We start from the raw sequence: 6922 nt of genomic DNA, 5'->3' as shown, positions 1-6922 counted from the left end.
ACAAAGTATTACACTGTAAAGTGTAAGTATGGGCAGAGTGTGTAAATGTTAGCACATAAAGCAGGCACATACTTTAAAGCTGCACCTGGTTCCTATTTGGTAGAGGCGCCTAGTCTCCTGGTGCCCAATTGCTCTCCAATTTTTCCACATGTTTTTGTTTTAGTTTTTTCTTTGTTTCTGTCTTCTCCATTGCCTTTGCTGCAGAAGCCAGGACTGAGCATCAGCCCAGCTCCACAAACCACCTTCCAGGTCATAGTTTCCCTGCCGCTCTTCTGTTGTCTCTGACCTCCTGTCGCAACTCCCATGTATATAGCAGTGGGTCACGGGTGGGTTAAAACATGCCAGCCTTCTGTTAGGCACTGGTAATTCTGTCCTGGGGTTGCTGGGAAGAGTCTTGAATAGTGGCACCTCTTGCCTGTCAGAAGCCACCATGGAATGAGCAACGTTTCAGGAAATAAAATGGCAGGGTGACAGCTGTGTGTGCTCATGATGAGGCCCGTCTCTTACATTGTTTTCCTCTGTTTTTTCCAAATAGAGGCCATGGCACAGAAAGTAAAGTTCCAATGGGGGCAGGAGGAGGAGACCCTCTGAAAATCCACAATGCCCTTTCCTGCATTATGGTGGTTGTAATTCTCTTGAACAACTTATTTATTTTCCATTCAATATATATCACTTTCAAAGCTCCACCCAGAAAACAAAACAACTTACATATCCCATTTGCTCCTTAACTCTCTGTCTCTGTCTCTTTCTCCTTCTCCCTTCCCCACACTTTTCTTTTTCTTGTTAGCCTTTGAATCATTATTTACATCTCTATAGGAGAATCATAACATAGTGTTGAAGCATACAAAGCTCTGGAGTCATAGTTTTGGGATCCTGCATCTAGACTGAAAACTGTGGCGAATTTGTAAACCATGCTCTATCTCAGTTTTCTCATCTATAAAATGGGTATTCTCATAGTGCTGACATCACAGAGTTGTTTTAAGGATCAAAGGAGGTAATACAAGATGATCTACTTGGAAAAATATCTGGCACTTAGTAAGCACTTGATAAAAGTTAACTGTTAATGATCCTTCCTCTGAGAATACCCTCTGTCTCCACATTCCTCCCTTAAACCCAGGTCTTGCAGGATACTTTTTGACCAACCTATTGAGGTCATTAAAATAATTCCTTCATTTCTCCTCTGATATATAAGCATCAAGTATTGGTTACTTGTATGTTCTCTTTAAGGATTCATACACATCTTTCTTATTCTGGGCATAAAATTATTAGTCTGTGCAACTATAACTCGACAAATGTTTTTGGAGTCGTTCCTGATTATGCTGTTGTGCTGTGTATCTTAGGGACTATAAAAGAAATAAAATACATAGCCCCTTCTTTCAAGAAATGTAAAGTCTCATCCAGGTATGCCGAGTTTTTCTGGAGCTTTATGCCAAATCTACCAACTGCAGTAATGAGGGTTCAGTAAAATATTTGTGATATGTTTTCTGGATTATTGTATAGTAATGATTTCTTTCACCATATCATGATAAAGTAACAATTTGTTGCTCTTTATTAGTGAAAATTTGAAGTTGTCTAGAGATTTCTTATAGTATATCTATTTATATTTGTTTATGAAAGTATATAATGTATGTATATATGAGTGTATTATAGAATTTCTTAACAAAAAGTTAAAATAACTCTACAAATGATCCAAAAGGGTTAATTTACTTTCTTGCACAATTTCAGGAAACAATCTGAATAATAATAGCCTAAAGAGTTTTTAGAGCATTTATAGCTTTATGAGTAAAAAGAGGTTCTACAATACTAAAACCCAACAGAAAATTGGATGATAGCTTCCTTATTTGAATTTCTGATAGAAATACATAAACTATGAGTGAAGTTTTGCTAGCCTCTAGCTTATAGGCTCACACCTATAATCCCAGCACTTTGGGAGGCTGAGGTGGGTGGATCACTTGAGGTCAGGAGTTTGCGACCAGCCTAGCCACCATGGTGAAAACCCATCTCTACTAAAAATACAAAAATTAGCCAGGCATGGTGGTAGGCACCTGTAATCCCAGCTACTCAGGAGGCTGAAGCTGGAGAATTGCTTGAACCCAGGAGGTGGAGGTTGCAGTGAGCAGAGGTAGCACCATTGCACCCAAGCCTAGGCAACAAGAGCAATACTCTGTCTCAAAAAAATAAAAAGAAAAAGAAAAAGAAAAAGAAAAGGAAATTCTGATTGGCATTGGAAATATAAAGAAGAATAAGACAGTTTCTGCACTCAAATGTTTTGTATTCAATTTGGTCAAACTGGACAAGATCATGAACTCATCAAGGTTAGGAACTATATCATCTCCATCTTTGTACACTCTGTGTCCAGCACAATGTTTGGAATATGAGTGATGGTCAATACTCTTTGTTGAATGAATGAATAAACAAAAAAATTACAATACAAGGTACATGTGGAAGAAATAGCGTGCCACAAATGTCAGAAAAAGGAGAAATCAATTTTGAGTAAGATCAGTGGAACTAGAGTTAGGACTTTGATCCTTGAAGAAAGAAAAAGATTAAGAGGTTGAAGTAAGTTCAAGGGTTAGTGAACAGAGCAGTGAACTAAAGGAGGTTTTTTAGAGAGGAAGCAGAAAGTAAGATTGTAAACTAATGGAGTAAGGGAAGGTTCTGGCTAAGCTAGGGAGTTAAGACCTAATTCTATGAAAGATAAATGGCATTAAAGGCTCTTTGAACAAGTAGTTGATAGGTGCAGAAAATATTTTAAGAAGATTCATGTGGAATTGCAGTGAGGAGGGATGGAGGCAAGAAGTCAAGGCTAATGATGATAAGGACCTGAGGGTGAAGGGCAGCAATAGGGATAGGATACAAAGGGTAGATATAACAGATGTTATGAAGGAGGAACTTAGCCTGTGACTGCCTGGATATAAAGGGCAGAAAGAATGAGGCAGCCAGGATGACTTCCCAGTTTTGAGTCTGAATGAGTATAGAAATAATGCGGCCTCTTACAGAAGTTGGGGGCACCCCAAAGGGAGTCTGTTTGTGGTCAAAGAGCAATTCCATTACAATAATGTTCCATTTGAGGTGGCAGTGGAAGATCTTAGTAGGGGCAGTTATTGATGCACAGCTGACAGTGAAATTTTCAAGAGATAATTGAAATAGAATTTTTTTTTTTTTGAGACAGGATCTCACTCTGTTGCCCAGGCTGGAGGGCAGTGACTCAGTCACAGCTTACTACAGACATGACCTCCCAAGCTCAAGCAATCCTCCTGCGTCAGCACTGGAGTAGCTGGGACTACACATATTCCACCATGCCTGGCTTATTTTTTAATTTTTTTGTAGAGACAGGGGTCTTGCAATGTTCCCCAGATTGGTCTCAAACACCAGTGTTGGTAAACTATTAGAACCATTTGGGGAAAAAAATGTTTGGCATTATCTACTTAGCTAAGATATACCCAACAGAAATAGGTGCATGAGGCACTACAAGAATGTTCATAGAAGTGTTATTTGTAATAGCTCCAAAGGATAAACAACCCAGAACTCCAAAAAACAAAAGAATGAAAAAATAAATTGTGGCATACTCACATAATACTGCAGAAATCAGCAAATACTCTCTAAAGTGTTGGATAGTAAATATGAGGTCTCTGTCACAACTATTCAACTCTGCTGTTGCCATGCTAAAGCAGCCATAGACAATATGTAACAAAACAGGCCACAGGCCACAGTTTGCCAGCTCTTACCACACTGCAGTGAAAATGGAGGAACCACAACTACGCAAGATGAATTCCACAAGCATAATGTTGAGTGAAGACAGACACACAAGTCCATGCTATATGATTCCCTTATATGGCTCAAACAGAAGTATAGTGTTTAGGGCTGCATTCTGGATAGAAAGCTAAAAAGGAAGTCATTATCATAAAAATCAAGGTATTGCATAGGGGACAGGAGCGTTGTGATTGGAAAGGGTAAAGGCTTCTGAAGTGCTGCTTCTAATTTTTGAATGGATAGTGACTACCCTGGTGCAAGGGTCCTCACCCCCAGGCTGCAGACTGGTACTGGTCTGTGGCCTGTTAGGAACAAGGCCACACAGCCAGAGGTGAGCGGCAGGCCAGCGAGCATTGCCACCCTATTCGCAACAACATTAGATTCTCATAGGAGCATGTATTGTGAACTGCACGTGCAAGAGATCACGCTTCTTAGGAGAATCTAACTAATGCCTGATGATCTGAAGTGGAACAATTTCATCCTGAAACCATCCACTCCCCACTCCCCATCCACAGAAAAATTACCTTCAATTAAATCAGTCCCTGGTGTCAAAAAGACTGGGGTTGCTGCCCTAGTGTTGGTAGTTTTAAGTCCGTTTTGTGTCTTTTTCTTTTGTATGTTACATATCCACTCACCCCAACCCCCCAAAAAAAGTTGGGAAAAAAGGCTGAATAGGAAGTGAGTAGGGGTAAGGCAAACAAGGCTGAAACACAAGATGCAGAAATACTCAGAAGGGGGAGAAAATTCTGTCGTCTGGAAACTGAAAATAAAACAGAATGGTAGGAATGTAGCATATAAAGGAGATAGCAGGGAAACAAAAAACTTCAGGAGTTAGATCATAATTTGATCCTTCATATATCTGCCTATAATAATGAACTACATAGTTTAATAGAGTTTTTTGTATTTTAAAACTGCAGTTAGAAAGAACCCAAATAGTGAGTAGATAATCACACATTGAGTAGATCATCCAAGAAAGAACACTGGAATTCTGCAGAAAAGCGAAAGAAATACCTAAAATAAGGAAGGAAAAGGAAGTGAGGTAGCCTGCTTGGTTGGGATCAGCTGAGAGAGACTCACCAGTATAGGGAAAGGTTAAGTGAGAGACCCTTAGTAGTTCACCTTCCCACTGTGGAACCTGCAATTCTAACCATGGGAGAGCTCCTCAATCATTGAGGGCCATGAAAGTAACATAGGGAGCTGCCAAGAGATTGTGCCACAGCACTGTCCCAGGAAGGAAGGGCATACTGGGTCCCAAACACTCCCCGAGACTTAGGCAGCTACAGCAAGGCACCATTTTAGAGCCTCATCCCCAATAGACTGAGTGCTGTCCAAGATCTCTGTGGTGCTAGGACTGAGCCACAAGAGAAATGCATGCAGCCTTTTGCCTCTTGACTGAGGCACAAGCAACTGCATGTAGGCTACTGCAGCCAGGCCTGAGGGACTACCAAGGTGCAGGCTACTGTCAGGTGCAGGTACATGCCTCTGGGCTGAGGCATGAGTGACCACAGGCTACCACGCCAGGGCTGAAGTGTGACCAAGGCATAGGCTATCATAGCAGAGGCCAAGGCACAAGCATCACATGCGTTCCCCACCTGTCTAGGCTGTCACCACTGAAGGAAGCACCACCTTCCCCAGTGGCAGGAAAGCAGTATGGCCACTGCTGCCCTCAACCTGAGCATTCCACTGGTGGCCTGGGGATCATCCCAATCCTGCCTACTATAAATGGTGCCTGCACATGCTAACAGGAGACTGAGGATAGCCCCTCTATTCTAGCTCCACTCCCCTCAACATGCCAGAGCACACAGCCCAGAGGTCAAGGGATTGTTCAGCTAGGTCCACCACCACTGGCACCTGAGCATTCCTTCCAAAGACCTACCCACCTGGCTGCTACCACCATAGCTTAGCATGCACCCACCTGCAGGTGGCTGCTACCACCTACCTGCATGCACCCACCTGCAGGCCTAGAGACTGGCCTACTCAGCCCATCACAGACACTGCCAAAAGCAGGGTACAGGGTACACTGCTTGCAACCCAAAGGTTGTCCCATTTCTGTCACTGCAATCACCCACACCACACTGGCTCTCCAGGGGGCCAAGGACCCTCCTATCCACCCAGCCCACTTCTACCACTACTGGCAAAAGTAAGCTACCTGGAAATCCAAGAATTGGCCCACCTGGACCTGCTAACACCAGTGCCAACATGTGCTTTACTGGGTCCCAAAGATAGGTATGCTCAACCACTGCTGCCACCACTGGGGCCCAAATACTGGCCTACCTGGCATCCCAGTCCCCAGCAAAACTTCACTACAGCATCCACGAACAACCATAACCTAAGCCTCCATGGAAATCACAGTTACAACTGATGCTGTTTACAGCCAAATAAGTCATACAGACTACACTACTCCGTGTACCTAGAATCAAAGCCAAAGCATCCTACCTGACCAACACCATAGATACATCCTCAGGGAAAATCTCTCCTACAAAAGCAAATTCAAAAAATTGGAAGAAGTGGCTGTTACACCAGATGCACAGATATCAACATAAGAATGCAGGACACATGAAAGCACAAGGAACTGCGACACCTCCAAAGAAACACAATAATCCTCAGGCAACAGATCACAAACAAAAAGAAATTCATGAAATTCTAGAAAGAGAATTCAAATTATTAACTCTAAAGAAGCTCAGTGAGATACAAGAGAATTCTGAAAAACAATACAAAGAAATCAGAAAAACAATTTAAGATATGAATGACAAACTTACCAGATAGATATAAAAATGAACCTAGCCAGATATGGTGGCTCACACCTGTAACCCCAACACTTTGAGAGGCTGAGGCAGGCAGATCACGTTAGGTCAGAAATTTGAGACCAGCCTGGACAACATGGTGAAACCTTATCTCTGCTGAAAAAAAAAAAAAAATTAGCCAGGCATGGTGGCACATGCCTGTAATCCCAGCTATTCAGGAGGCTGAGAAAGGAGAGTCACTTGAACCCAGAAAGCAGTGAGCCCAAGTGCCACTACACTCCAGCCTGATAACCTGGGCAAGTGAGACCCTGGACCCTATCTCAAAAAATAAAAATAAAAATTGAACAAAACAGAAATTCTGGAACTGAAGAATTCATTGAATTAAATACAAAGTACATTCAAGAGCTTCAGCAATAGACTAGATC

The 6922-nt window shown here is 42.2% G+C and overlaps 1 protein-coding gene across 2 annotated transcripts in view; it reads left to right on the top strand.

Moving 5' to 3' along the window:
- The window catches only part of RFTN2 (raftlin family member 2), a 69095-nt gene that overhangs the window by 2483 nt on the left and 59690 nt on the right, over positions 1-6922 (top strand). The window lies entirely within an intron of this gene.

Source organism: Cebus imitator, unplaced genomic scaffold (assembly GCF_001604975.1).
Source record: "Cebus imitator isolate Cc_AM_T3 unplaced genomic scaffold, Cebus_imitator-1.0 Scaffold178, whole genome shotgun sequence".
Lineage (NCBI taxonomy): Eukaryota > Metazoa > Chordata > Mammalia > Primates > Cebidae > Cebus > Cebus imitator.
The sequence above is the reverse complement of the archived record's forward strand: the minus strand, read 5'-3'. Positions and strand labels throughout refer to the sequence as shown.